Raw genomic sequence first — 24,479 nt, forward strand, 5'->3', positions numbered from 1 at the left:
ATTTATTCCTAATTTAAATGGTGCTGCTTTTTTTTTTAAACTTCCTCTTCCTTATTAGACGTCAACGTAAAGTTGTTTTTCTCCCCTGGAACCAGCAAATGGTGAAGCTTCATACTGAGATTGGGGGTTCTTACCTCGAAACAGAAGTGGGAATCACTGAGGAGTCTAGAAAAGTGCCGTTTTCCAGGCCTCACCCCATACCAATGAAATCAGAATATCTGGGGTGGAGCACAGTTATGGTGAGGGCTCCCCAAGGTTCCTAGTCTGCAGCGTAGTTGAGGACCAGCCTTAGTGAGATTCCAGGAAACCTGAGACCCAGGCTGCCTCATCCCGGCTCTGTCTGCCCAGCATCTTATGTTCTAGACCTCCCCCTGTTCAGCCCTAAGTATACATCATCGGAAGGTGATGATGACCGTGTCTTCCAGAGATGTTAACGGTCTCTGCCTCAGTTTCCTCAATCCTCCTCTTTCTCAGACCAGGCAATCTCTGTGCCTGTGGGGATGGGGGTGTCTTCTTATTCTAAACCAAAGCGCCAGGATCCGTGGCTCAGAAAAAAGACTCTGGGGACGAGAGTTTGTAGAGGATGAAATCTCTACCTCTTCAAGTGCATGTTTACGTTGAAGAACCATTAAAGACAATTATGTGTCATCTTCAAGACTTCCGAGTAAACTTCTGCATAAGGACCAGTGAGTTACATATCACCCATCTCACAACTAAAGGATGAGATGGCCTTCTGTGGTTTGGAGGACAAGCCGGTGACATTGTGGCAGACAATCTCAGAACTCGTTGTGAGATCCGGGTAATTCAGAAGTGGTCATGATTTTTACGATCCCTTACGCCGTCATCTTTTATGACCTTTCTCTCAACTCCCTGAAAGACATTTCATAATCCTCCAGGCCTATATCCACAACAGAACTCTAGGCTTTAGATGGGCTAAAAACAGGTTCTCAGAATAAATTAATTGACAGCAAGAAAGCCTCAGTCTTTTTACACTGGAAGGCAGGAAGATGCAGCAGAGAAACGGCCGTTGAAGACGGCGCCGTCAGACTCTGTCTAACTTGACAAGCTGGCTAAAAGCTCTCTGTCTGACACCCCAGGTTGCAAATTTTCTTTGTCTTCCGTTATCAGCATACAACATAAGTGCCAGAAAAAAGACAAAATTTCTTTTATCTTCAGCGATGTGCCTCAGTTTCTCTTTCACTAAAGCTCACTCTTTTTTGTTAGCGACAGACTCGAATTTCTTAATTAGTACTCCCCCCCCCCAGTTTCATTAACACTTGGAACTTTGACCAAGAGCCTGGCGGATTGTCGCTTTCCTGTCCCTGCCCTCCCGCGACACCCCCTGATCTTGAAGATGACCTCTCTGGGGGCGCCTGGGGTCACAGTGTCAGGGTTCTCGCATTGGACCCCTGCTCGGACCTTCAGATCCTCTGTCTCCCTCTCTCTGCCCCTCCCCTGTTCATGTGTGTGCACTCTCCCTCTCTTTCTCTCAAAAAATAAATAAACATTAAAAAAAAAATAGAAAGAAAATGGCCCCGCTGGTGGCAGCCCCCATCTGTCACCCCATTTCTAATTGTCGTCCTGCAGCCCCATCATCCTAGCCTGGCGGCCACTCTGTGGGGTCCCCCAGTTCAGTGGGGCCATTTCTTCCTCCTCAGCCTCTCCCCATGAGAACCCCCTTTCACGGCTCCTCCCCCACATTGCCCTTCTGGGTACCCTTCTTGGAAGCCAGCTGCACCACCTTACACCGCGCTCCCCTCGTCCTCCCTGATGCATGTGGCCGGATTCGGGATGCCCAAGCTTGTGGAGGATTTTAGCACAAGGCTGACGCTTGTATGTGCCTTGCCCCCTCGGCCCTCACCCTCAGTAACGACAACGTCACGTAATGATCCTTCCAGGGCTCAGGCTTAGCTCGATCGTGTTCACAGAATTCCCCCCTCCCCCCACCATGGCTACAAAGGGGTCTGGGGAGACTGAGCTCCAGTACCCACCCCACCCCAGTGTCCCTTCTAGCCTCCTTCTTGTCACGTGGCTGCACAGAAGAAAAACTACACATCCCAGCCTCCCTCAGAGGTAAGTGAGGCCGAGTGCCTCGTTCTGGCCAGTGAGATGTAGGCTCATGTGCTGAAGGCCTTTAAAGGGCCAGTGCAGTCCTAGCCCAGACTGAGAGGCCAGGGCTCCCTGGTGCCAGGGGTCAAGGTCCACAGCAGGCAGAGGGGCCTTCCATCTCCCCCTCACCCCCTGGGGGCCCACGGAATCGTCCCTCTCTGTCTTGTCCCTCCCGAGGGCTCCCTAGTGCCCCCCCGCCCCCCGATGCAGCCATCTCCCTCTCACAGGAAAGAGGCCGTGTGTTGTGTGTGAGGCCCTGTGCGCAGCCCCCATCCTTGGGCTGGGGCCTGTCCCCTCCACCATTGTCTTGCTCCAAGTGTGAATAGAAAAACCTTCCTTTCCCTTCGGAAATGGCGTCATCACCCTTTGACTTTATTGTGAATCTCAGCTGACCTGGGTGGTGAACTCCTGCACGGGTTCTATGCCCCTCGAGCATGCTTTTCCCGTAGCCCCGGCACCAGAGCCTGAGGTCCGAGAGGCCCTCGGGAGGCTGGGAGGCCGGGGCCGAGAAGGCAGGCGAGGAAGAGCATAGTGTGCAGCTGAGGGGCAGGCTGGTCCTTCGCCCCCAGACCCGCTGAGGACAGCTTGGGTCCTAGCCGGGTGGACAGTGGGCCACCAGGGTGTGAAACCGCAGTCACAGCACTGGAGGGGGGTGGGGGGAGGGGCTGAAAACCGGCAGAAATGGGAAGTGCTGCACAAGCACAGCGAGGCGGTGGGTGAAGGACAAACCACGAGGGGCCTTGCTCTAGCCTAGAGGGAGGCCTCAGGATGCGTGCAGCTGCCCCAGGGAAGGAAGGAACACCTGCAGTGCTTTCTCTTGGTTGCTTTTAACCACTCAGTACCTGGAAGGCGGGCCTGTGCGGACATTGGGTTATCACATGTGCAAATTGGAAAATTAAAGAACCCCTCACCCACTCTTTGGCAGTAGCTGTTTGGTTTGTTTCCTTCCAGAGGAGATTATATATTTTATACATATGTTATATACACTATATACATTTTAGGGGTGCCTGGGTGGCTCAGTCGTTGAGCATCCGACTTCAGCTCAGGTCATGATCTCGCGGTTTGTGGTTTCAGGCCCCACGTTGGCTCTGTGCTGACAGCTCAGAGCCTGGAAACTGCTTCGGATTCTGTGCCTCCCTCTCTCTCTGCCCACTGCCAACTCACACTCTGTCTTCCTCTCTCTCTCTCTCAAAAATAAATAAAAACATTTTGAAAATTGAAAAATATATGCATTTTATGTATAACATAAAATATTAATACACAATGCATAACAAAATAACATAACATAAAACATATATGTATATACATTTGTTATTTATATAACAAAATATTTTAAAGTATAAAAATTTATATTTAAACATATTAAATATATATTATGTACTTTATAAATAAAAATTTAATATATGTGTATACATAAATACCTTTGTGTGTATAATCTTTCTTATCTTATAACTATAGGTATACATGGAATCTTTAAAAAAAAATTTTAATGTTTAGTTTTGAGACAAAGAGAGACAGAGCATGAATAGGGGAGGGGCAGAGAGAGAGGGAGACACAGAATCCGAAACAGGCTCTGAGCTATCAGCACAGAGCCCGATGTGGGGTTTGGACCCATGAGCCCTGATATCACAACCTGAGCCGAAGTCGGACGCCCAACCGACTGAAGGAGCTTGCATCATACACATGCCCCACATTTTGCTTTTTGCCCTTAACAATCTTATTTACGAGTCCTCCCATGGCAGTGCTCCGGGCCTATTTTATCTTTTCCTGTTGCATCACAGCCCATTCTTGATACCATGTTTGTAGCTTAATCCCCGTCAATGGGTATTTAGGTGGTTTCCAGCTTATTGCAAACACAAAAAAAGTAAAATGCTCCAGTGAATCTCTACATATGTGTGTCTTTGTGCTCATATGAGTATTAGAGGGAGAAATTCCTAGGAATAGAGGTCTCCTAGAGTATAGTTTTCCTAAGGCCACGTGCTCAATATGGAAAGCCTGAAAGATACATAAAAGTACAGGAAAGAAGCTGAGGTCACATATAATTTCATGCAGACACACTGTTTTGCAACCTGCCTTTCCACTTGCCAAGTTCTCGTGGACCTTCTTCTATGTGATTAAAGAACCTTCGGACATGGGCTCTGATCCTTCTTACAGCACAGGGGAAGGCGCTGTCACCTGGTCACGGGTACGTCACCGTTGCACTGTGCCTGACGTGCAGTGGATGGTCGATAGCTGTAGTTGCTAGAGATATTTAGTTGCTACCTGGATGATTTTAAGGGTCTGCCCACCTGTAAGGGTCAACGAGGCTATTGGGGCACCCGCGGCCGGGTGCACACAGAAGGGATACAGGAAGAGGCAGGGTTGGTTTCTTGAACTGAACGCCGGCATATTGACACAGGTACAAGGTGTTAACAATACATTGCTATACCAGTTCAGGGGGTATAGCTCAGGGGTAGAGCATTTGACTGCAGATCAAGAGGTCCCCGGTTCAAATCCGGGTGCCCCCTTCCTTAATTAACTTTTAATCACAAGTGGGGGTACTGTATCACATGGTCCCCCACAACTCTTCAGAGAGCACTGGCCTCATCTCAATTTGAGGACACAGTGACTTGTATGTGATCAGGTCGACAAGGCACAGATCCCTGCAGCCTCGGGGTCTCGTTCTGCTCCAGCCTGAGATTTCACATTCACACTTCTCCACCCTCTCCACAGAGGGGGGTGTGTATCTGGTTCCCACTGTGGGTTCCGTAGAATCGCACTTGGGCTGTGACCCAGGAGACAGGGGTAGCTGAGCCAACAGGACCTCAAGGTAGCCAGCTGCGTAGTGTTCTGAGCCCAGCATGCTGGCTGCAGGCCAGGGCCCCTGGTCTGAGGCTCCGAGCCTGCTGTAGACTCAGACCCACCCCTGCAGAAGAGTAGGATTCCGGTTGGCTCTGTAGGACTGACTCCAAGGAGTGAGGCAGTGTAGAAGATGGCGGAGGACAGACCTTCCCCGGCCTTTTCTCTCTCTCCTCAGTGTAGAGTCACGGGCTCCAGTGAGGGAAAGGAAACTTGAACCACATTCCCAAAATCAGTAAGGACAAGAGCACTAAGGAGCACCTGTCCTTAAAAGCTCACCTCACTGTGACAGGCCGACTTCTGGCCTCCGTAATTAATTCCAGAACTCCTTGAGACACTGACGTACCCCTCATGTCTAGTCAGTCCATGGGATTCCTGCCCACCATCCCCCTCTGCACAGTCCCCTGCTCACACCAGCCTCCCACGGTCAAGGGTGCCAGTGTCAAAGCAGAGTTCCCGGAGGGCTCTAAGGTCAAGGGTCCCAGGTGGATTGCCCATCACGGCATCTGGTGTGAGAGGTGGGAAGAGCAATGGAGTGTGCTTTCTTGGAAATACAGCTCACGGGCTCTGGAGCAGACTGCCTGGATCAGAAGAGTCGGGCGTGGGGCCAACGTACTCTATTTTTAACAAGCCCATGGGATGAACAAGCCCCGTGGAAAGTCAGAATTGGAAACCACCAATTTAGTTCGGTGCCCCATGTTACAGGCTTGAAAAGAGGCCGTAATTAAGAGATCTTCCCAAGCGCACACACCTGATTAATAACAGGGTTTGGGCCAGATCTCACATGGCTGGTCTTGGACTCCTTCCACTTCCCAAACCTGGGGCAAGACACGACGTGGCCTGCTGCCTTTAGCTGCTTCCTCCTCCCCAGAGCCGAGGCTGCTCTGGGCTGGAGGAGATAGACCTTCCCAAATAATGACCAGAATGCTGTCCACCCCACACTAAATGAGATCAGTTCACAGCGGCCTGGAAATCTGACCCAGGGACCACTTGACCTGCAGTCAGATCTTTCCCCTTGAGCCAGGAGGTCACTTCAAATTGCTTCCTGAATGACACCATTTCGACTGTGGCCACTGGACCCCCCAATACCCAGTAGTTGCTGTTTATTCCCGTCGGCCCCGTGTCCTGGCCGACTCGCCGTTTCCTGGCCATCAGCTCCGTACCCTTTCCCACTGGCCTCTCATTTGAGTATGCAGAAGCCCCTCCGCCCTGTCCAGTACCGCCCCCCCCCCCCCACCTTCTGTCTCTGGCTGGTACACTTTTGTGTTCCGATCACCTTCCCTCCTCACTGCACCTCCTCCGGGGCTCATCCGTTCTTGCCCCCACCTCCCCTCTCCCTCAGCTTCTTCTGTTGGAGAAGCTTCTTCTTCATCCCAAGGCCAAATCCTTGAGCTGAGTAAAGGGGAGGCATTTGGCCGGGAAGGCTGAAGCCACCCTCCCCGTGAGCAGCCCCATCTGCCTCGGAAGGCTTCACATCTGGGGCTCAGCACACCTGGAGGGGGCAGGGATGCCTGTTTGGGGTACCAAAGCCCAAAAGCCTTCAGAACGGGCATGGGGACTCTCACTTTGCTGGCGGAGCCACTGCCCAGGACAGTCAGACCACATCCACACCTCCTCCTTGCAGGGGACCCCACACTGTCCTCTCCTAAAGCCATGGGGGTTCCACACCTGAAGCACAAAGATTCTGATGGGCTCGAAAGCCCCCTTGGGTGTTTTCCGTCACCAGCAGTGAGTGGGCAACTTGGGGGGCAGGGGCGCTGGACCCTCTGCAAGCAACCCTGTCAGTCCCGGTGTAAGAAGACATCCCTGGGGACGGGCGGCATCTGGAGTTGGTATTGATTTCTCCCCATGCTCTCAGAAATCCCCTCTGTGGTTTTGGAAGTACCGTTCTCCCCTGGCAAAACCCCCAGCTTTCACGCAAGAGACAGAGGAGGCTCTGACTCGAAGCGAATTCGGCAACCACAGGATCATAGCTTGCCTCTGGCGTTCCACTCTGTCATGTGGTGCTGTAGACTCTGTCAGCGCGGTCACCGGGAGGCCCTGTGTGTCCTTCGGAGCCCCGAATGAAGAAACGGAACCTCTGATCCAGTCGTTCCCAGTGTGTTAGAATCAGCCACCAGGCCTGTCGCGCTCAGTGGGCTCTTTGTGTCCGTTGACCGTAGGCAACAATTTATTGAGCTGTTTCGCCTCCATGGACTCTGGCCTGCTGGATTCCTACCCAGGAGGGACCAACTGGATTTTACTGACTTCGGCACAACTCGATCTGGCAGGCAGCCCCCCATTCCCACACCCCCCACTTCTCCGAGGCCCTCTCGCTTGCAAATTACTCCCTGTACCCGCTTCTGTACCGGTCACGCACACAGGTGCGAACCCAGATCTGCTTCTGTCTGATGGAAACAGACTCGACCATCACTGGCAGGTGGCAGGAGCCCCAGACCCCAGACCGGAGGGCGGGAGAGCCAGGCTCAAAGGGATTCCAGCGGCCAAAATCACAGCCGAGGGCACAGCAGAGCACCATGTGGGGGCAGAGGCCACCGTACCCCCAATGGGCGCTGGATGACCCACCAGCCCCGCAGAGGAGCCAGAGCTCTGTGTCCTGCAATGAAATTCACTCCGTAAAGTCTGAGCTGGGCCCCAGGCCCCGGGCGAGTATTTGGCACATTTGTTTGGTAGAGCAGGTTGCAAAGCTGTGCTTTCCTCCAAGACTCAGTTGGGGTTGGGGTTCAGGTGCTGGGCAGTCAAAGAATAACACAAATACCCACCTGAAGCCACCAGAGAGGCTGGGGTGGTGGAGCCCACTTGAGTCTATGAGAAACACAGGAGGTGAAATGGAGGGGTCCAGGTCCATCTCTTCTCTCCTCATAGAGGTTTCAATGTGGGGGACACGCAGCTGTGATAGGGACAAAAGCAGGCATAATGAGGGGGCACCTGGATTTGAACCAGGGACCTCTTGATCTGCAGTCAAATGCTCTACCCCTGAGCTATACCCCCACCTGCTTTTAGGTGTCTAATAAACTCTTTAATCCTGCACAGCCACACCCTGACAGTCTCCATCTCCAGATGCTTCTTAGTGGCGCACGGCCATCCTAACACGCAAACGTGCCCTACTCCCTACGCCCACCCCTGCCCCTCACCTCCACTTATAACCTCCTCCTCCCCTCGGCCCCTGGCTGTAGGCACTGGCATTGATCCACTGAGGTTTGCAGATGGAACATCTTTCAGACTCATTTGGAAGAACGGGCCTCAGACAGAGGTTGGGGGAGGGGAGGCAGGGCTTGGGCCCCACCTGGGAGCCAGGCTCTCGCGGAAGGCGACAAGGGACACCATGAGCTTCTAACAAGCTCCTGATGATTTTGGAGCTATTGATTTACTTTGTGCCTCACATGGTATAGTTTGGGGAGGGGGGAAGTAATTCAAATCACGCCCAAACCAAACACGCTTGGTTTAATGACCAAGTTACAAGTAGAATCCACGTTCATGGTTAGAGGGCCTCTTTGCACTAAACTGGGCAGGAGATGAACAACCCCTTTCATATCTTCTTTTTCCCTCTTAGTCTCCATCTGTTGCGTTCTTCCATGTGCTGGTGACAGAAGCAAGCGTGCCGTGCATGAAAAGCGGTGAAACGAGAGTGAGGGATTTGTGGTCACCAGAGGACAGACACGGGACAGGGTGCTGGCAAACAGGAGGTCAGAGCAAAAGCAAGGGCCAACAGGCGACACACAGACTGGAGGCAGGGACTCCCTCATATACAGTCAGAGGCTCTGGCCCTCAACTGGGGTTTCTGGTGAGCATCGCATTCCCCTGTGTGGTTGTGCCCGAGGGGCCACCGTGCACTGTCACTTCTCATCTCTGGTGCACTAGCGGGACCTGACTGCCTAACCTCGTCCAGACAGCCCTCCGCCTGACTTTGAACTTATTCTGTCCTTCTCTGGAGACTTCTAGAAATCTTCCCTGCCGAGAGCTCTGCAGCCTCTTCCCCAGTCCCCGTGTGGAGCACCAATCATTGTTTAGAGCTGGAATCTTCCCTTTTTTCCTTCCCTCCCACTCAGGTTTTACTTCCCCGGCCCACCATCCCTAATCCCCCTGCACGATGGGCTTCCCTGGGCTGTCTTACGTTGCTGACTCTGCTCCCCACTCTTCTCGTTCTTTACTCCTTGCTTTAAAGGGAGATGTGTTTACCAGAGAGGTCATGGCCCAAACCAGCAGTTCAGCCCAGCGGGATGACGTGGGACCAGATACGAGGACTGGCTATCTGAGCACCGAATGCAGGCTTTACTATCTCCTAGACTGGGACCAGGGGTCTCTTCCTTTCCCTTGGAAGATACCATTATGAGGCCCAAAAATCACAGAGACCCCAAGGATCCAGAGAAAGGACCATCATCCAAACTGGGGTAGCACATAGGGAACAAATGAGATGAAAAACAGACAAGCATCTTGAACAGGACCCTTTGCAGATCTTTCTGTACGAGTGGAAGTTAGAAACCGTATAGGGGCCCAACGAAGGAGGGTTGGCTAAATCAATTGTGGTAGCAGCCGCCATACAGAAAAATACTCTGAATCCACTATGAAAGTGTCTTAAAAGCTTTTTTATTGGCATGAAAAAGTAATCTGTCCCTTTTGATGTTAAGAACATCATAGAAGAATAGCTTCATCTTTGTAAGAGAATGATAAGTAGATTATAAACATCTCTGAAATGACCTATTTGCTTTTCTCACACAAGTTAGTTTTATTTTAGGGAAAAAAAAAAAAAGCAGGGGCGCCTGGGTGGCTTAGTCGGTTAAGCGTCCGACTTTCGCTTAGGTCATGATCTCGCGGTTCGTGGGTTCGAGCCCCGCGTTGGGCTCTGTGCTGACTGCCAGCTCAGAACCTGGAGCCTCTTTCGGTCTGTGACTCCCTCTCTCTCTGACCCTCCCCTGCTCACGCTGTCTCTCTCTCTCCTAGAAATAAATAAAACATAAAAAAAAAAAAAAAGCAACGATTTGGGCACCTGGCTGTCTTAGTCGGTTAATCGTCCGACTCTTGATTTTGGCTCAGGTCATGATCTCACAGTTCGGAAGTTTGAGCCCCGAATCAGCACTGCACTGACAGTGCAGAGCCTGCTTGGGATTCCCTCTCTCTCGGCCCCTCCCCTGCTCACACTCTCTTTCAAGGTAAAATAAGAACTTTAAAAAAAGCGCAATAATTCCAAAGGTCTGTGTCACTTAAACAGGAGATGCTTCTATCTGAAAGGAGACGGATTTAAAAAATTTATTTAATGTTTATTTATTTGAGAGAGAGAGAGAGAAAGAGCGTGAGCAGAGGAGAGGCAGAGAGAAAAGAAGACACAGAATCTGAAGCAAGGCTCCAGGCTCTGAGCTGACCACCCAGAGCCTGGAGCCTGGCTTCAGATTCTGTGTCTCCGTCTTTCTCTGCCCGTCCCCTGCTTGCTTTCTGTCTCTCTCTCTCTCTCAAAAATAAATAAACATTAAAAAGAAATTAAAGCAGAGTCGAGTTCTCGGTTATGATCTGTCACCGCCCTCGCATGCCCACACCTTCCCTGCCTTCCTGCATTTTCTCCCCTTTGCACACCTGGCTGCTCTCTGCGCCTACAGCCCACCTTTTACATTCCCTCGGTCCTTGGCTGAAGGCACTAACTTGAAAAATCATTGATGTTCACCGCCAAATGTTATTTAAAATTACATAGTGTTGTACGTTCCAAAATAATTTTTCTAGCCACTTAGAATCACTGGATGTTACAACTGAAGTTAGCAGGGGAGGGGAGTGTGCCTCCCCAAAGCAAAAGTCCCCAGGTACTTCCTCTGTCCGACTAAAGGGATCTTTACTAAGATCCCTAAGTAATTGCAGACAGGCTGGGTAACTGCTGATCATAAGGTAAACTTTTAAGAGGAGCTTAGGACATTCTGCCACACATACATCATTCATAACAGCACCATGATGTGTGGCACATCCCAGAAGTCACCTGAGAAAAGGAGGGTGGCGGTGGAGACCAGCAGGAGCCTAACTTAGGCATGTATTTGTCAATAAGGTAAGCCACCTACAGGGGGCACCCGGATTTGAACCGGGGACCTCTTGATCTGCAGTCAAATGCTCTACCCCTGAGCTATACCCCCTTGCTACATTCCTATTCCTCATTAGCATAGTTAGCCTGTGACACAATGCCCAAGCATTCCACAGTGTACTGTACATTGTATTCACTCTTGGTGGATCTGCGAAACTGACAAGCTCATTAGAAACTGACTGGAGACCATCCTTGAGCCAGGAGTTCACCCTTTCATCCCCCCTCTCCCTCAGGGGCTCCTCGCTGGTCTAATAGCACTTTTCCACTCTGAAGCCACAACCTGAATTCCTTCCCTAAACTTCAGTCTCCTCCTCTCCCCTCACTCAGTACCTGGGGGGTGGGGGAAAGGGATAGGAAGTGTAAGAAGCAGGCCTGTATTAGCTATGTCCATGATAATGCTTCATAACAAACCATCCCCAGATTCAGATGCATGCAACAATGAGCATTTCTTTTCATGTTCACAGGATCAGCAACATGGATAACAGCCAGTAGATCTAGTCTGGGCTCAACCTGGTGGCTCTGCTTCAAGCGGGGGCAGGGGGTGGGGGGCAGTCCATTGGTGCTTGGTTTTTTTTTAATGTGAGTTGGGCACAGGTCTGCTCCAAGTCTGTTCCTTCCTGGGTCCAGGTTGGAAGAGTCACAGCTAGCAGGGAAACTTTTCTCCTGGCAGTGGTGAAGTGCAAACAAGTCAAGCCCAAGTACACAAGCAGATTTCAAGCCTCTCTTGATATCACACGTGCTAATATCGCATCTGTGAAAGCAAGTCTTAGGACCAAGCCTTAAATCAAGGGCAGGGAAACTTATCTTTTTTATTTTTATTTTTTTTCAGAGAGAGGGAGAGAGAGAATGTGCATTCAGGCAGAGGGAGAGGGAGAGGGAGGGAGAGAATCTCAAGCAGGCTCCATGCTCAGCCTAATGAAGGGCTTGATCTCACGACTATGAGACCTGACCAGAGCTGAAATCAAGAGTCTGATGCTTAACTGACTGACCCCCAAATCGATTCACTTCTCATGGGAGGATGTGAAAAGTCTTGTGGCAAAGGGCACACAGAGAAAAAGTGCAGAACTGGAGCCAACATTTTAATCTACCATCATCTGCCCGCTTGGTCATAACTTCTTACATCTCTCCCCCACACATAGGCTGCTCAGCCTTATCCCAAAGCCTCCAATGCCTCATTCAGTCAGACGAAGTCCAGGATCTTACGATATATGTTAGATCCAGGTAAGGCTTCTCTCAATCCAGAGACCTATAAACTCAAGAAACAAATTATCTACCACTCATACACCCCAAGTCCAGCGATGGTGCAGGAACAGACTTACGGCAGTAAATGTTAACATTCAATGATTGATCACCATGGGAAACACACACAGTCATAAGCATTGAAATGCTAGGTGGCCATGCTCCCCTTTTATCTTTTGTTACAGACAGAGCCCCCCTCTAGATACCGATTTCAGTATTCGCCAGACTTTTTAGAGTAATATTGTATAACAACCCCTCCCCCCCAACTCAACTCAGTGGCACACAACATCTGCATTCCAGTAGTAGGGAATATTCCTTGATTAGGCTCTGGTTCTGCTACCTAGAGAGAGCTCCCCACCCACTGTTCTGCATGACTCATGGGCCCACCCTCCAAGACGTCTTCCTGTTTTTCCTTCCTTCTTCTCTGAAACACCTGAAGAGATCTTTGGGAAACATGTCCTTTTTGGTGGGTGGGCATTCTTCTCAGCTTGTTTTCTCCTGTAGAATGCTGAAAACCCAGGTCCTTTTACTTCCCAGTCTTGGTGACTTTTTGTCCACACTAGTAACGCTTTTGCCAATACAGCTCTCTCAAGCAATGTGTGGGTTTTCTCTGTATTTGACTCCATGTGACAAAAGCCATGACCACAATTCTCTTTGATGTATACTCTACCTCCAGCTCATTTTTAAGTACTCAGGCACATCCTTAGTCTTTCTAGGAATACTTTTGTCCAACTTAGAGCATATACTTGGCACCGGCTTAATTCTTCAGTGCTTTTAATGAAGTCCGTTTAAGCTATGAGCACATTAAGCTCAATTTGGTTTCGGACTATGTCTTACTGGGAGGCTCTGGACTTAGCATTTTTGCTAAAGTGATACAATAACAGCCTCACCTTTGTTTTAGAGGGAATGGTTTCATTTCTCTCACTGTGCAATTCTGAGCTACCTAGATTGCCTCTAAATTCTGATGGCAAATCAGTAACTTCTCTTCTGAACTCAAATCTTTTTTGTAGTGCCTTATCAAAAACACCTGTAACAAAATAGCTCATGCATTCAGTATTTTTCCTTGTAATATCCTACCCCTAACACTACAAGTTCAAGTACACTTTCTGCCTTCCAGGTTATCATGAGCCTCTGTATTCCCTGCCCTCAACAATAGCTACCCCACTAATTTCCCAGCTGCCCACTCCTTCATCACGCCATGTACTTTAGGCTTTTGTTATAGCAGGAGGCCCCTCCTGTATGTCAGTTTTAGTATCTGCCAGTCTTATTCATAAGAGTGTTGCAAAAACATCCCAAACCAGTGACACACAATAAGCATTTATTCTCATGTCCCTGGGTCAGAACATTCAATGTGAATCAATTGATGGAGGCTGGGATTGGCTGGGTAAGCCGGCTTCAAGCTGTGAGTCCAGCGGGTGTTGCTTTTCTAGGTGAGCTGGGCTTAAGGTTGGACCACGTGTGTCCTTTGTGGGGCCCAGGCTGAAGGGGCAGCAGCTCACAGGATAACCCATCTCACAGAACAGCAGAAGTGCCAGAGGACAAACCCAACTTTGCAGGATGATTTACAGCCCCTGCCCGGATACGCCTGCTAACAACCTGTTGGCCAAAGCAACTCACGCAGTGTGCCAGTTACCAATTTTTTTTGACTCTTGGGTCCAAATTCATGCTTCCATACCTGCTCTGCAATAACCAGCTGGCGTCTCCAAGCCTTTCTCCAGTAAGTGAGTGCAATGCTAAGAGCTGTCAGTAGAGGGCGCTGGAGGGATGTTGCAGGGAAAAGGGGGCTTGTCTCTTTGCTGCTACGTGTTGTTTTGTTTTGTTTCGTTTTTCGGTTTCCCCCCTTCCCCTTGGTCTCTGCTGCAGGGTTGGTCAGTGGTGTGGGTGTGTGAGGACCCAGGCACGCACCCGGAGAATGAAGTCCCGCGGTGGACCTGGTAGCCCTAGCTGGGCGGGTGACGCACCCCTGCGCCCTCCCAACTCCCTGTGCGCACCCGCCAGCGGCGGCCAGCCCTGCCCCTCAGGGGTTGGGTACCAGGGCCCCCCAGGTGCGGATGCTGCACTCCCCAGGCGTCACGTCTCCGCGTGGCCCTCCTGTGCCCACGAGGTTTGCTTCCTTCTCGCCTGGAGACTGTGAACACGTCAGGGGGCAGCACCTGGAGAGCAGGCTGCAGCCCCGAGGCGGAAGCTCTGGGGAGGGACCCCCTTTCCGACCTTGTCCTTCCTCGGGTCCCTCTCCCTGGGGAATAACTTTAGAGTTTTCTTTGCAACTTTGTAGTTACTCTCCTTTCATAACGCCATTCTTTATATTACATTTCCCATTTCAGTTCCTGCGTGGCTTCTGTCTCCTGGTTGGGTCCAGACTGATGCACACGGCCAAGCCCGGAGCAAAGAGGTGCAGAGCACCCTCCCCTCTGGGGGGAGAAGACACGGACGCAGAGAGGTGAAGAACTGCAGCCAGCGGGTGCCACGGGAGAAAAGACACCTGAAAAAACACCAGGGGCGGGGGAAAGAGGTGGGGAGGACAACGGATGACATTAAATTCAATGTGGCAGCTGGGAAGCCATTCCTCTAGGGAGGCAATAAAGCGGAGCGCCAGCAGGGGGCACCCGGATTTGAACCAGGGACCTCTTGATCTGCAGTCAAATGCTCTACCCCTGAGCTATACCCCCTCACGCAGGACGGGGTCCTCTTTACGTTATTTCACCTGTGACGCCGCGCCAAGCGTTCCATAGTGCGCTGCACGTTCCGTTCATTCCAGCGCGGCCTGTGACACCGGCAGGTGCACCGCAGCTCACCCAAGACCACTCTGCGGCCACGGCGCCGCCTTGCCAATTCCCCAGAGACCCCTCGCTTGTCTCCTGGCACTTCTCTCTCTCTTTTTTTTTTTTAATGTTCTATTTACTTCTGAGAGAGAGAGAGAGAGAGACAGCGCGAGCAGGGGAGGGGCAGAGAGAGAGGGAGACACAGAATCCGAAGCAGGCTCCAGGCTCTGAGCTGTCAGCACAGAGCCCGACGCGGGGCTCGAACCCACGAACCGTGAGATCATGCCCTGAGCCGGTCAGACGCTTAACCGACTGAGCCACCCAGGCGCCCCCTCCTGGCACTTCTCCACTACGGCCGCACCTGAACGGCAGGCGGCACCAGGTTTCTGCGGACCCCAGCCCCCCCAGCCTGCCCCTTGCTTGCTCTCTCGCCCCCTTTCCTTCACATCTTCCCCCCTCTTCCAGCCCAATCGCCTCCGGAGGCAGTTTCCTAGGGGCGTGGCCGATCCTTAGAGGGATGGGAGCCCCTGAATTCTTCCTGCAGCGCAAGGAAGGAAGCTAGCGGGAGGCCCACAGCCCTGGCGCAAGGACCCCTGGTTTATGGTCAGAGATCTCTGTCTTCTGCCCCGCGGGCAGGAGAGCCCAGGCCCTGCATGTGCCCACGCCCCAGCCTCACTCCCTCCCCGTGGCACACCTTCACCCACATGGTGAGGACACACCCCAGTCCTTCCTAAAAGGCACCAGGACAGTAACTTATATTGTGTTACGTGGCATCAGAGACCAGTGAGAGTCGCTTTTCAGAGACCACAGAGGGTACCGAGCTATGCAACGGAAGATGCGGTATAAGAGGGGAGATACTTTTCTCATTCCTGTGCAGCTTACTTTTATCATTACTGCGTTACACAGGTAACATGTCTCACTTTAAAAATATAACGTGAATTCGAAAGAAGTATTCCAGTGAGAACAAAGCAGCGCCCCATCCAGGAAGTTTCTAGCATCATCCACCTGCTTCCATGTCGCTGGCTGTTCGCCTACCCTATAAAACACCATCTTTTTATTAAGGGATGTGATTGGAGAGCTGGGCACCCTTCCCTGGCATGGCCAGGTCCCCCAGGTAAGGCGAAATCCATTTGGTGGAGCTGGTTCCTAGCCTCCAAGCCTGAAGTTTTGGCCATTGTTTCGGAGTCCATTGAATACGCCCTGGATGGGTGTGAATATCCCGCTCTTTTCTGATTCGTGTCCTGTCTTTCATGCATGTGACAAAGATACTGTTAATATAACTGACATTGTAAGTCGGTAACCCGCAGGATCAAACCCTACTTTTGGCTGGAGGCTTTTTCAGTTACTTAGGGGTAAGAGAGAAGACTCTGTGTGCTTGGTGGTTTGACTTTCGTTTTGTTTCTCTGAGTTCCAGTGCCAACGGAATCAGCCACTTTACTGTATGGTGCTCCCTGATGTTCTTAGCACATCAAGGCCTGGCCCTCATCAGGAACTTTGTTCCACGTGACCCTGGCAATAGTCGACTTGTCATTGTGCGTCAATGACTGCCAGGTCCCAATTCGTGAAGAACCAGCCAGATGTTCACCGTTTTAGCCCCAACAAGCCCAGATGGCCGATGCCATGTTCCCTCCACTTCCTGCACCCTCCTTCTGGTATCAATTTTCACACTGCCAGCATTCTGTCTCAAAAATAGAAACCGATCATGGCTAAATGAAACAAACAGGGAAATTACTGGCACGGTGACAAAAATCTCAGACCACTAAAGGAAACCTCGAGACTGACACTCAGAAAATGGGCAGAATTAAAGGGCAGCCGGGGGGGAGGGGGTCCTGGATCATTTACTCCCAAACTGCATGCTGGTTAGGGGGCTGATAATGCCCCCGCTGTACACTGGCTGTCACTGTCAGCCCCACTGCCAATGCCAGAGCTGTGCTCCCCCTCCCTCCGGCCCCCGGAGCAACTTCCAGACTTGTCCTGCTTGTGGGAGCCTCATTCCATGTTCTGCGTCTCAATCACATGCATGCGACCGGCTGAGCTTGGGGCCCTGCTGGGGTTTGCAGGAGGGCGAAGCCTGGTGCTTTTGCCCTTTTGTAGCGTAGTTACACCCTGGTTTCCACCAGCCATGCACAGCTCTAGATCCCCCCAAAATGGAAAGGAATTTCAAACATTGAGGGTGTAAGAAAGATAGTTACAAATATCTACCACAAATATCATAAGTGAGACTGGATCAAGGCCAGGGTGAGGAGTGGAGAAAATCGTGTAGTGCTGCCAGAGCCGGAGGGAAGCAAAGGCCTGATCTGCTGCTGCTCTCTTACGCCCCCCCACCCTTTTAAATTCCAGTGTAGTTAACAGACAGTGTTATGTTAGTTTCAGGTGTACGGTATAGTGACTCAACACTTCCCTGTGTTACTCGGTGCTCATCAAGGTCCCGTGCACTCTTAATTTCTCTCTCCCCTTCCTGCCAGAATGCCAACACCAAGTCTAATTAAAAATGACAGCAGGCCCATACCACGGAATATTATTCGGTGATAAAAAGAAAGGAGCTGTCAAGCCCCAAAAAGACATGGAAGGACCTTAAATGCCTATAGTAAGTGACAGAAGCTAATCTGAAGAGGCTCTATACAGTATGCTCCAACCACATGCCACCCGGGAAAGGCAAAACTACGGACAGTAAAGAGATAGGTGGTTGCCAGGGGACAGGGGCCGGGGAGGGATGAATAGGTATGGGGGGATTTTTAGAACATATGTGTATGATTCTCAAAGCCGGTGCCCTGGGCAGGGGGCCTGAGAAGCTGCCAGGTGCAGAAGGAGGCCTGGCAGGAAAGGGGCCCCTCCTCCATGAAGTGCCCCAGGCTTCAGGCCAGCCCAAGGAAGACGGGGGCCACTTGCTGTGTTAAGAGTTCTGGATACCCATGGGGGGGGGCAGAGGGGAAGGTGCCTTGGCTCTTAGGTGGGTCCTTTGAACACAGATCACATGGTCTCTGATTCACCATCCAGGGAGTCCCCACCTGCTATCATTAAAAATATGTATGTTGTAGACTTTATTTCTTACCAAAGTTTCAGGTTTACAGAAAAACTGGGCAGAAAGTACAGAGAGGCCTCCTACACCCCTCACCGTACCTGGCACCCCAGTTTTCACGTCATTAACACCTTGGGCTAGTGGGTACATTTGTTAAAACTGGTGAATGAATATTGGTACATTATTTTTTTTTTATTTTTATTTTATTTCTAGGATAGAGAGAGACAGCGTGAGCAGGGGAGGGTCAGAAAGAGAGGGAGACACAGACTCTGAAACAGGATCCAGGCTCTGAGCTGGCAGTCAGCACAGAGCCCGACGCGGGGCTCGAACCCACGAACCGCGAGATCATGACCTAAGCAAAAGTCAGTCGCTTAACCGACTAAGCCACCCAGGCGCCCCAATATTGGTACATTATTAATAGCCTGTAGTTTACATTAAGGCTCCTACAGTTTTATGGGTTTCGACCAATGCATCATGCCATGTACGCACAACCGCTAGCATCATAAAAGATGCCACGTTGGATGATTCTAAAGGGGGAAGGGCAGGGGTGTGCGTGGTTTTCCTGTGAGAAGGGCCCCCCCCAGGCCTCCCGCATCAGAGCCCCCCGGGTGGAGACCCAGCTGGTGAACAGCGCCCCGGAGCTCCCGGCTCCGAGGCCTGGGATGTCTCGGAGCTGCGGCTTCTGTGTGTGCCCCCAGCCTCCCGCCTGCTTGCTCACTCGAAAGGAGAACTAGTGCCGGAGACAGAGCACCAAACACACGTTGGTCAGAGGGTCGTCGCAAAAGGCCTGATTCTGGACGGGCAATGCAATTTTTCCAGCAAACCATCTCCGGAGGCAGAAGATGCCCTTTCCGCTTCTCCTCCCACTTCCACTTCCAGGCTGCTGAGCCCTCTGCAGGAAATCAGCCCAATTAAAAAATCCACCTAGGGGCGCCTGGGTGGCTTAGTCGGTTGAGCGTCCGACTTTCGCTTGGGTCATGATCTCGCGGTTCGTGGGTTCGAGCCCCGCGTCGGGCTCTGTGCTGACTGCCAGCTCGGAGCCTGGAGCCTGTTTCAGTCTGTGACTCCCTCTCTCTCTCTGACCCTCCCCTGCTCACGCTGTCTCTCTCTCTCTCCTAGAAATAAATAAAAAACATTTTTAAAAAATCCACCTAATTAACAAGTGGGGTGAAACCACGGATGTGGCGCACAATGATCAGGAAAGAAAATCTCTAGGGGGCACCCGGATTTGAACCAGGAACCTCTTGATCTGCAGTCAAATGCTCTGCCCCTTAGCTATACCCCCACATACAATATACTTCCTAATAAGCGTCCTTTAACTCTGTTGCAATATCCAGGTATCTTCCAGGACACCTGACTCAGAAAGCCACATCCCTCAGAACTCAGAGAAGTGCATCCCTCAGAGCGATGCCCTCTGGCCATCAGCCTCCCCTTCATTTCCCACAGAGGTCACTTCTTGTTCGAGGACTCCTCCACTGTGTGAAAGTAGTTATCACTCGACCATGTTGTTCCTCTGGTTCTAATACTGTCTTTATTGCTTTATTATAATCAGGAAAACATTCTTATTTTAAAAAGCTGTACATTCAAGTGAAAATATATACATAAATAAAACAAAGTAAAATTAAAGAGATCTAATGGGCAGATCTATATTTTAGTAGAAGCCCCCCTCCCCACCCCGCTGTTTTCCCCCCAAAGTAAAAGACTCAAACTATACCTCAAATCTCCACAGCCCCAAATGTACTGTTTGCATTGTTAAATGTCTATGGATTTTAAAAACATACGTATTCTCAGTTTGAAAGATGGGGGAGAGTGAAATGTACGGAGCTCCCTACTTCACCATCTTGCCTCCCTCCTCCCAAAACATACATATTCTCAGATGAAGCCCAGGATGGTCATAATTATCAAGGATTGTTTGAAATGTATATTCTCTGAATCATGGAATTCCTTCCTTTACTGTGTGCGCTATTTAAAAAAATAAGTTGTAGTTGAGAATTACAATTCAAAGTATTAAGCACTGATATACATAACCTTTAGATGTGTAGACCCTTGAACCATGGCATTTTTGAAATGAAAACATTTTTTTCCCTCTTTGGTGAGATGAGTAATTGAATAAAGTTGTCTTTATTGATATTTTATAGTATTATAAAATACATATTTTTCACATATGAAGAAAACAACCTCCAACCTACAATCTAAACCCAGGTAAGCTAATATTTAAGCATGAGGGCAAAGGAAGGGCTTGTCAGATGGGCAAGAGCTGAGCATGTGTATTAGAGCAGAACCCCACTATCCACAGCTGACGGAGAAAGGAGATGAACCCTGGGGAGAAACAGGAACATGAAAAGTCCATGGGTGACCCTCCCTGAGCCAGCACCTCATACCTGATACCCGCACTCAGAGATCTAATAAGGCTTCTCAAACCAAACACAGACGGAAGCAAATGATCAGGCCTCACTCCTCGCGGCCCCCGTATCACCAGCCTAAGTGGAAGGATTTTTCCCCGGTGACTGGGGCCAAACACCTGCCAGCCACTGTTGGGTCACCTCTTTCTTTTGCATCCAAAACCGGCAGCAAGTCCTGTCGGCTCCGCTGTCAGAACGTGTCTGCATCTGAGCGATTCTCGCGGTCACCACTGGGACCTGCGGTCAAGGCCCCAGGGTCCGTCTCCCAGCTGACCCTGCCTGATGCTCTCCTCACAGGTCTCCCCCTCCCGTTCTCCCCCTACTGACTTTCCACCCGGACGATTGTTTCCAACATGAGTGAGACCACGTTTCCTGCTCTGCTCCGTAGCTTACCGCTCTCCGTGGAACAAAACCCAAGTGCATGCTATAGCCTATGCAGCCGACAGGAACTGGCCCCGGCTGCTTCCTCCCCTGAGCCCTTCCTTTTTTTTGCCTCCAGCCACACACACTCTCTCTCAAAATGCATAAATAAACAAATTTAAAACTTTTAAAAATAAAACCTTAAGAACCACTGGTCTAGAGCAGACTTCAGAAGATGGGCAGTTTGACCATCGGCTTGGGTTTTAATGCGGGGCTCTGGCTGATACTGGGGCTAGAATTCCAAACCCATTCCTTTCTTGGGTGCTTCAGTACCTGAGTCAGCCCACAGACGGTGCAAAAGGAAGCCGGGCTAGATCTGTGGCAGGTGTTTCTCAAAGTGGATCTCCTGGCTCTCCGCAAAGAGCTTGTTCTGAACCCATATCTGCATGTTTGATAAGCTCCCAAGATGACTCCTAGGTACAGAAAGCTGAGACCAGTCCAAGGGAATGTAGTCCATGCACAGTCAAGTCCCAGTGTGGCCCTTCAGCTTTCCGCCTGTGGTCTTTGGCTGAGTGGCACATTCGTGCTCTATGATGTCTACCTTCTATTCCCTTTGATGGTCTCAGGTCCATCAAATCTATTCATAGAGTAAATGTATTCATAGGGGCCCAACTGTACGGCCTTTACATTGTTTGACTGATGGAAGAAGGGGACAAGAGGAAGAGGCTCGTTGGTTTAGTGACAGGGATCTAAACCCAAAGTCAGAAAAGAGTGGATCCAGGTTCTGATCCTATTAATGAAGGGTTTTCTGTGGTAAATCAGATGCCCACTGTGAATGGAACAGACTAGTGACTCTGGAACCCTTTCTGGCTATAAATGTCGGTGTCGGTGCTTTTCCAGAAAATGCAGGGAGGCAGCTACAGGGACGGCAAACTGTTGCTTCTTTTGTAGTGAGGAAGGCTTGGCAGCTTCCAGGAGGCCCAGCCAATGAACATCTGTGGTGAAAATTTATAGCGATGTCGGGTGTGGCTGCACAGCAAAAAAGGTATTACTTAGACTCCTACTTATGTCAGGGGGTATAGCTCAGGGGTAGAGCATTTGACGCAGATCAAGAGGTCCCGGGTTCAAATCCAGGTGCCCCCTGCTGTCTCTCACTTTTGTCCACTGAAGCTGCTATGAAAGAGTGAGCTCCTTTCCCTAATACTGAGCCTCAGGATATTGGGACTTTCCAAATCTGGGGGGAAAAAATCAAGGAAAACTTACAACCTTGTGACTGAGCACCACAACCCCAGAGTGATAGGTTCCTCCAACTCTGACTTCGTATTTCACTTTCCATGGGTCTTGTTCCATATGGGCCTAGGATTATCTAGGATTCTTTTTTCTACATGGTTTCATTGCTCTAGTCAGTGGTATGCTGGTAAATATTTAACAACCAGCTCTTGTGGGAAGAGCAATGCTGATTTTTAGTGTTTTCCAGTTTCATGGTATAAATAATCTCACCATGGCCAATTTCAAGCTACAAACGTAAGATCACTGAACACAGAATTGGGAAGATGTGCTAACAAGCGACTCTCTGGTGCAAGTCAACTCTAGCACACCACTGTCCCTAATCTGACTTCCCCAAAGAGGCAGGGATGGGCTCTTTGAACCCTATTCTATCCTCACAATGCTTACTGACATCAGAGCAGTGGGTGGTATCCATGTGATCAGCCATGGAATAATCCATTCACTCAAGACCTATTTGATTCCTACCCGAGGCCAGACACAGGGAAGACAGAGCTGAGCAAGAACTATCTGTGGTGAGTCGAACAGTCAAATGAAGAAATGGTCGAGTGAATGATAAAAATAGCCAAACAAAGGAGGTGCTCTTTTTTTTTTTTTTTTTTTAAGAGAGTGCTGTTTTAAGATAAAGGATTTCTGTTACCAGAAATATGCTAGACTAGATCACCTAAAATTCCTCCTACCTCAAAGCACCCAGAAATGCAAGACAAAATAGCACAAATATCCATTCATAAGTATAGCTGGGCTGTCATGACAATAAAGGATGTCTTGGGGGTGGGGTGGGGGACGAACTAAAGTTCTGACCCCAAGGACACCCACGGCTGTGGTGAGATGGCCTCAATGTTGAGTTTTAACAGCCATGTGAATCCAGGAGGTTAGGTCCGGACTTGGAATCCCCTCCCACATATAAAGTCAGACTCTCAGTCGCAGCACCATTGGTAAAAGGGCGGACTAGTAAAACACCAGCCCAAGCACACAAGAGGTCTTTCTCTTTTCGGGGCGGGGGGGCGCGGGCGGTAATTGCCCTGAAAATTCATAACTACAGAGCTATCCTTGTTAGAACTTTGAATTTACACTACCTGCATGGTTCAGAAGTTCCCCAAGCTAAAAGGCAACAGATAATATGTGCCCAGGCTAACAATGACTGTAGACTACCAGAAGCAGCAAACACAATCTCTGAAGGGCACATCAGCAAACCAGGCCCCACAGAACTCCCACGGATGAGACCTGGCTTAAAATGGGTTCACAGCTCAAAATAATAAAATATACAAGGAATCAGCCAACCATAAGTGAAAGGCATCAGACAAAATAAAGGATGTCAGAGAAGAGAATGACCATATAGATACTATGAAGTAAAATGTTAAAATGATTAAAGATGTAGGAAATTGAATGTATAGGAATATGTGACTTTTATTTTATTTTTTTAATGTTTTATTTATTTCTGAGAGAGAGAGAGAGAGAGAGTGAGCAGGGGAGGGTCAGAGCGAGAGGGAGATACAGAATCTGAAGACAGGCTCCAGGCTCTGAGCTGTCAGCACAGAGCCCAATGCGGGGCTCGAACCCATGAACCGTGAAATCATGACCTAAGCTGAAGTCGGCCACTTAACCGACTGAGCCACCCAGGCGCCCCAATATGTGACTTTTAAAAGGATGAAGCAGACTCATGTAAAATGAAAATTACAATACCTGAAATCAATACTATATTAGTGGATTAGAGAGAGAGAGGAGAGATTTGTGAGTGAAATAGAATATAAATCTTAAAAAACTACCAAGAGTGAAGCACAAAGGTCTAAAAAAATGCAAAACAAAAAAGAGTGGCTAAGAGAGATGCAGAATAAAGACAAATGTCTGCAAGTATAAATTATAATGAAGGAGAGGCAATATTAAACAATACAATAGCTGAGAAGTTTTCAGACTAGTACAAAGACCTCAGATTTAGGAATGAGTTCTGAAAAAGCTAAATCCACACCCAGGCACATTGCAATGATAACTTCATAATACCATGGACAAAGGGATGATCTTAAAAGCGCCAAAGAGAAAAGACAAATCATGTACAAAGGAATAAAGAATGACAGCAGACTTTTCAACAGAAGCAATGATGGTTAGAAGACAATGGAATAAAATATTATAAGTCAAAGATGGTAATATAAGTTAGCATTCTCCACTCAGCTCAACTGTCATTCAGGTGTGGAAGAAATCTAACTGAAGGCATTTAGTTCTAAGATATCCTTGCTGAAAGAACTTTAAAACTTGTAATTCAGAAAAAGAACACTCAACCCAGAAGGAGAAAGAGGCAAGAGAAAAAATAGCGAACAAAATACCAGTGAACACACTGGTAAATCTAAATAGCAGATTATACAAGACAAAAAATGAGTAGGGGGGTGCTTAAAGATAAGATCTAACTAGGGGCA

At 49.7% G+C, this 24,479-nt stretch overlaps 5 non-coding genes across 5 annotated transcripts; 1 reads left to right on the forward strand and 4 right to left on the reverse strand.

Annotated features, from left to right (window-relative positions):
• The first annotated feature begins 4,544 nt into the window (after positions 1 to 4,544).
• On the forward strand, positions 4,545 to 4,616 carry TRNAC-GCA. The gene has a single exon. It is a non-coding gene; the product is annotated as a tRNA-Cys (tRNA).
• Positions 4,617 to 7,866: 3,250 nt separating this feature from the next.
• Positions 7,867 to 7,938, reverse strand: TRNAC-GCA. Its single transcript has one exon. It is a non-coding gene; the product is annotated as a tRNA-Cys (tRNA).
• Positions 7,939 to 10,985: 3,047 nt separating this feature from the next.
• Positions 10,986 to 11,057, reverse strand: TRNAC-GCA. Its single transcript has one exon. It is a non-coding gene; the product is annotated as a tRNA-Cys (tRNA).
• A 3,784-nt stretch (positions 11,058 to 14,841) lies between these two features.
• Positions 14,842 to 14,913, reverse strand: TRNAC-GCA. Its single transcript has one exon. It is a non-coding gene; the product is annotated as a tRNA-Cys (tRNA).
• A 4,325-nt stretch (positions 14,914 to 19,238) lies between these two features.
• Positions 19,239 to 19,310, reverse strand: TRNAC-GCA. Its single transcript has one exon. It is a non-coding gene; the product is annotated as a tRNA-Cys (tRNA).
• Between the last annotated feature and the right edge of the window lie 5,169 nt (positions 19,311 to 24,479).

The sequence above is a fragment of the Hyaena hyaena genome, unplaced genomic scaffold (genome assembly GCF_003009895.1).
Source record: "Hyaena hyaena isolate Hyena2069 unplaced genomic scaffold, ASM300989v1 scaffold_471, whole genome shotgun sequence".
Taxonomy (NCBI): domain Eukaryota; kingdom Metazoa; phylum Chordata; class Mammalia; order Carnivora; family Hyaenidae; genus Hyaena; species Hyaena hyaena.